Here is a 6,211-nt window from a genome sequence, read left to right as displayed (position 1 = left end):
TGCAATCTAAGGTCAAGTAAACTGTAAAGCAAAGTGCCAAATCTGTACGTGTTTTGTCATGCATATATTCATACACTGCAAATTGTATAGAGGGATTAAATTAACTATTTTATCTAAATATATTTAACTAAATATTATTAACAAGCCTGGTGTTGGCACAGTGGTTAGGGCAGTGGCTTGGGATCCAAAAGGTCCTGAGTTCAAGCCCCGTTGGGCCACTGAATTAATTCACCAGGGGGTTGACTCAGCCTGTCATCCTTCCGAGGTTGGCGAAATGAGTACCAGTGTACTGGGCCAGTGTATACCCCGGTTAAAATAGGTGTACCATTTCCCTGTGTCGTAAGAGGTGACCAGGGTTGCGTCAGGAAGGGCATCCGGCATAAAACATGTGCCAAATCACTATGCGGATCATAACGGATGATCCGCTGTGACGACCCTTAACGGGAGCAGCCGAATGAAGAAGAAGAAGAATTCCAGGCTATAAGGCAACAAAGGTGAAAATTTTGAAAGGGGGTATAGACTCTCTCTTGGCACTGCATATACAGGGTGTCCCAAAAAAAATGTACTCACATTTTGGCTCCTCAAAACTCATTGAATTTCACGTTCACCCAACCACTTCCTGCTAACCAGTCACCTGCTGTTTTCAGTGCAGCCAGTTCAATGTGCAACCCTCCAAACAGAATAACAAATTTATCCTCTCCATATTTCTCAGGCCATTTCCACTGAATTTCTTTTGCAATTGCGAATAATGGCTGATCAAAGGCGATGACAGGAGTTTGCCCAGGATTTATATGCTGCAAAGCACTCAGAATGACATCCATTGAGTGTTTTATCCTGGCCAGAGTGTGAGCTGAAACAATTGTAGTGGAGTCATTACGGACATTGGACGAGCTGATTGAGACAGGTTGTGAGCATGGTGAGCTGCCCAAGAAATGTTATCAGCACGAGAGGTTGTGGTCTTGTTTTCTATGTGCTCTCTTACATGCTCGAGTCATCTATCGTCACCGGACGTCTTCTCCCGGGCCAGAGATTTAAGGCATATTTCTGTAACTGGTGACCCCTTTACGCTTGCCTTAACAGGTGGTACATTGGTGTAGTAATTTGGCAAAGCATCGAGTTTCTTTGTGCCAGCTGCACCACCAAGAATGATTCGACCACGATCAGTGCCGTCATCAGGTTGTCTTGGGTGCTGGAATAATGAGATGCCGGTTCCATGGAAAGAGTCTTTAGCTGTTGTCAACAGCGGATGTAGTAAACAAGTTCTGCTTCAGGTTTGGTGGACATACAACCTGTTCCAATCTGTAGAGTAGGCACACACTATTTCCCATATCAGCAGAAATCTGAATAACTCTATCATACGTGATGTTCATACCAAGCTGGGAGAGCTTCTCCACCAATTCTCTCTTCCTGGTTTCTGCATGTAGTTTCAACCCAATATAAATTGCCAGTGGGGTTTTCCGTTCCAGAGTGCGCCTCATATTAGTGGGTTTGTCCTTTTGCTTTCGGGCATGCTTGACTGCAATGAACTTAAGAAGCTGTGCCAAGCTTAGTGCAGCTGGGTTAGAAGGTTGGTACGCCTGGTCCTTAATGCTATGACCCTCCAGTATCATGTTGACTAATGATATAAGTGAACTAGGCACAGATTCCTCCTGACATGTTGCACTAAATGAACCATCAAATGGCTTGGATTTACCAAACAAATGTCCACAGACTATCTGAGCCGCCTGTGCAAGGTGCACTGCATCACTGTCAGTCACTGTCCTGTTGACATACCTTTGTTAAGGCATGTCCAATGTCCTCATCAAACATTAGCAAAATGTCTCTGCCCTTTTTAGTTACTCTCATGTCAGGAAAATGGGCAAGAATTCGCTGCTTGAGTCTTGTAGATTGTATGCAGCTTTCCTGCTTGATTCCTAGTTGGTCCAGCCTGGAGGAATACAGGTTTGACAGATCAGCTTGCTTAAATACAGGAGCAATGGTGGCATCCTCCAAATGGGTTTCCTCAATATATGTCACAAGTTCCGCAAATGCTATGCAACAGAGCATGTTATCGAGATTCTCGGTGCCTTCTTGCTCCGTTTAGAGCCCAGTGGTTCCCAACCTTTTTTCTGTCATTTCCCCCTGCACCCAATTCAACCATCCAGATTTCCCCCTTCATGTGTATGAGACAAAGAACAGTTAAAACACACTGAGACTATTTACTAATTTATTTTTCAAATGCACTAACACAGCTAACATTAAATTGTATTGAATAAGAACACAGCATTTTAGTGTGACTTCTGGCATTGTTTGCCGTTCACGAGTCCTTCAATGTCTGGGGGAGTTATGGAGAGTGCACAGCGAAGATCCGCCTCCACCTCCAACTTGTTGCGTGCCTTTGTTTTGAGGTGTACCAGTGCCGAAAATCCTGTCTCACACAGGTAGGTGGAAGAAAACTGGACCAATATCCGCAGAGCATTGGTCGCAAGAAGCGGGTAGGTTCCTCGGACTTGGGTCCAAAACTCTTCCAGTTCCATATTCTGGAAGGCATCCTTCGCTGTAGAGTCGTTTTTCAAGTCCAGGAACTCTTCCTGCCACGCTTCTGGCACATCATCAACGTTCCTCTGAAATGGGTCTCTGATAAGCTTGTTCTCGTTGCTCTCGTTTGTGATCCCCGGGAAGTAATACTTGAATTCTTCCTCCAAGCCTTTGAGGTGTTGTTTGATATCCTCGGTGATTGGATCAGGCAGACCATCCTCCATATCCTCCACACATTCGTTCAGAGCGAGGAATGAGGAAAAACTTCCACTCCCCGCTCTTTTCTTCCACAGTTCCAGTTTAGCCACGAAAGCTCTGATCTTGTCTGACTGAAAAAGAATGTTGGTCCCTTTGCCCTGCAGTTTCCTGTTGAGCTCGTTCAATGCACTGAAAATATCGGACAAGTAGGACAGCCGCACACGGAAAAACTCACCCTTCAACGCCTTCAGAAGCACAACATTCTCTTGGGCCCGAAGGAAGGCTACCACCTCATCAAACAATTCCAGGACTCGCTGCAACATGTTTCCCTTTGAGAGCCACCTCACCTGAGTATGAAACAGCAACGATTCGTGGTCGGCTTCCATGCCTTCACAGAGCCGACAGAACAGCCGAGTGTTCAGAGCAGAACCCTTGATAAAGTTGACGACTTTGATGACAGTCTCGAGATGCTGCTTGAAGTTCTTGGGGAGAGGTCTCGAAGCAAGCGCCTCTTTGTGGATCAGACAGTGTGTCGATTCCACTGCCGGATTCTTTTGCTTGACGAGCGTGACGAACCCCGATCGAGAGCCGAGCATGGCTGGGGCACCATCCGTGCACACCCCAACCAGAGACTCCCTGCTGATGTTGCTGTCTTCGAAAAAGTCATTGATAAGGCCCATCACATCCTGAGCTTTGGTCGTGGTCTGGAGAGGTTTGCAGAAGAGGAATTCTTCTGCAATTCCTTTTTCGGTGGTATAACGAACAAAGACCAACAGCTGGGACAGATTCGCAACATCTGTCGATTTGTCGAGTTGAATCGAAAAAAAAACTGTGACCCTCGAACCTTCTGAACAACTTGGTTCTTGATGCTCTCAGCCATATCATTGATCCGTGACCGAATGGTGTTGTGTGAAAGGGAAATCTGGGTCATCTTGTTGTGGGCAGCCTCACCAAGGACCAACTTCACGCACTGCAGCATACAGGGCTTCACCAATGTTTCACCAATTGTGTGTGGTTTCTTCTCCCTCGCAATCTTGTACGAGACTTCGTATGACACTTTCACAATAGCGTCCATTTGCTGACGAAACGTTCCAGTTGAGTCCAGTCTCGTCTTCTTCAGATAATTTTGTTTCAGCTTGAAGTATTCACGATCCTTGTTCTGTAGTTCGGGATGGCATCCTTGAAGGTGTTGCTTCATCTGGAATGGCTTCATGCTACCATTCCCCAAGGTCTTTGTGCAGATGACACATTGTGGCAGATGTTCCCCGTTATTCACAACGAACGTAAAACCGAAGTCTAGATATGCTTCTGAATATATCCGTTTTTTCGACATGATCACTTGCGGACCTGAAAAGAACAAGAGAGATCATATTAAGACATCTAATAGAAAAGAACAAACTAAAAAAGAAGAAAGAAAATAAAACATAAGAATGAAAGCGGGTAAAGTTCAGGAAGCAGGTACTCCTGAGAAGAGAAGAACAGAAGGCTATTACTGGAAATTATTTTCTACTTATTTTCTGATAATTTCCAGAATTTTAATTCCAGACTAGAATTTCCCCCTGAAACACCCAAATTTCCCCCCTGGGGGAAATTTCCCCCCGGTTGGGAACCCGTGGTTTAGACCATGGATGCATAATAATAGAGAGGCTAAGCACTTTGCATGGTATTTTGCTTCAAGAGCAACCATATCTCCGCCACTGAGACGTCTCAGCAAGTCATCGTCTTCGAGAAGTGCAGCACACTCTCGAACACGTTTGTCTGTTTTGAAAGTAGAAACCTCATGAAGTTTCTTTTTTCCAGATGACCGCCCACAGAAAAAGCAGAGATCTTGAGAAATTGATGAAGCAGAACTTGACTGAGTGCGCTTAGAAACACCAGATGTACCTTCACCTACATCATCAGCCGGTATATCTTTAGAACGCTTCCTTTCACGTTCCAGTTTTGTATTGTTGTATGTAAGCCTGCACGACCTATGCCAACGTGCATTTTGAGCAATGAAAGCTGCCTCGACACCATGACCTTCGTCCAATGTGTCAATGTTTATCGTTCTAGGCAGCAGACCAAGGTTATAAAACTCGAGGAGATTATCGGCCAATGTTTTGTACCCTGCTAGTGTTGCTTCACCTTGTTCACCTTTTTGTTGACTGGGAAACTGAACCTTTTCAGTGGTGTTCTGTTGACAAACAATGCAGAGTTCCCACTGAGTAACTCGACCCATTTCAGCATCTGGCTTAGATGGATCCACACGTTTGATATACTTTGCCATCCCCAGTTGCAGATGAATGGGCCTATGTAGGGTTGATCACTTATCCAGTCACCATAACAATGGATGATGTCCCTGAAATGAGTCGATGCATAACTACTACCAGTTTCATAGTTTGATCAATATTTTAAAGCATCAACAATTTATTTGTCTCTGAAATGTGAGCATAGACCTTCAGAGCAAAATAGCTGTGGATAGCAGGATTTCAAGATGGCAGCCACAATTTTCAAACATTTAATGTCACCATTGCATTCCTAGAGCCCTAAAATGTAGTTATAGGCATTTCAATTGTCTCGATATCTGTACTAGTTTCGGAGATATTTAAAAAAACAGGTCCACAGTGGTGGCCATTTTGAAACCCAAGATGGCCACCATATGGGGTGCAATTTCCGGTCGCCCCTGGACTAAAAATCATTGTATGGTGTTACTCTAACCATGTACCACGTTTCATGCTTTTAAGGGAAAGTGCACAATCGACCTGTTTTTTGGAGCGAAGCCGCCCCATTATTACCTTTATGCCAAGTATGAATAAAATTGGTCCATACATGTCCGAGATATGGTTGCGGACGCATGCACGCACACAACCATGGACATGAAAATGGAGACAAAATCCACAAGTCCCCGTTTTGGACTAAGTCCAACAGGTGCTAATAAAATCAAGCATATGTACTTTTGGCCTTAAAACTAAAGCAAAAGGCTTTGTGATGAAACAGGGGTGGGTGCTTTTTGTTCCAAAGAAAGTGAATGTCTGAAATGTCAGCACTTTATGATTGTTTACGGCAGATAACTCTCACCTTTGTATACTCACGTTTTTTATGTGTGACATGTCTGCAAGAGCTTCGCATGGTTGCTGTTGTTGCTGTTGTTGGGGGTCGATTTTTGAAATGTGCACTCATTGGTCAGACAGCTACCAGACCCCACCCATATTTATCGCTTGACTTCCCCCACCATAGCACAAGACAAAATAATATGGCCGCCATCTTGGTTTTCTGGTGGGACTAATACATCAGACATGTAGCCCTCTGCTGATTATGCACTGCCTGGGTTTGTTGCACCAGATATCCATTGACTGTTGGGTCGAGTGTTACTCACAATGAGGGATCCCCCCCAAAAAAATCGTGAGTAATCCATTTTGTGTTGCAGGTTGTGACCACAGCTTGGTTATTTTTGTTAATACACGTGCACTTTTGCTGAAAGGCCAAAACTCATCATCGTTTGAAAACACATCCAGTC

The 6,211-nt window shown here is 44.5% G+C and overlaps 1 pseudogene; it reads right to left on the bottom strand.

Annotated features, from left to right (window-relative positions):
- Window positions 1–991: 991 nt before the first annotated feature.
- On the bottom strand, window positions 992–4,981 carry LOC147023297 (uncharacterized; annotated as a pseudogene).
- Window positions 4,982–6,211: the final 1,230 nt, after the last annotated feature.

Source organism: Eptatretus burgeri, chromosome 7 (assembly GCF_056783735.1).
Source record: "Eptatretus burgeri isolate ZD-2024b chromosome 7, Ebu_testis_v1, whole genome shotgun sequence".
In the NCBI taxonomy this organism is placed as follows: Eukaryota; Metazoa; Chordata; class Myxini; order Myxiniformes; family Myxinidae; genus Eptatretus; species Eptatretus burgeri.
The sequence above is the reverse complement of the archived record's forward strand: the minus strand, read 5'-3'. Positions and strand labels throughout refer to the sequence as shown.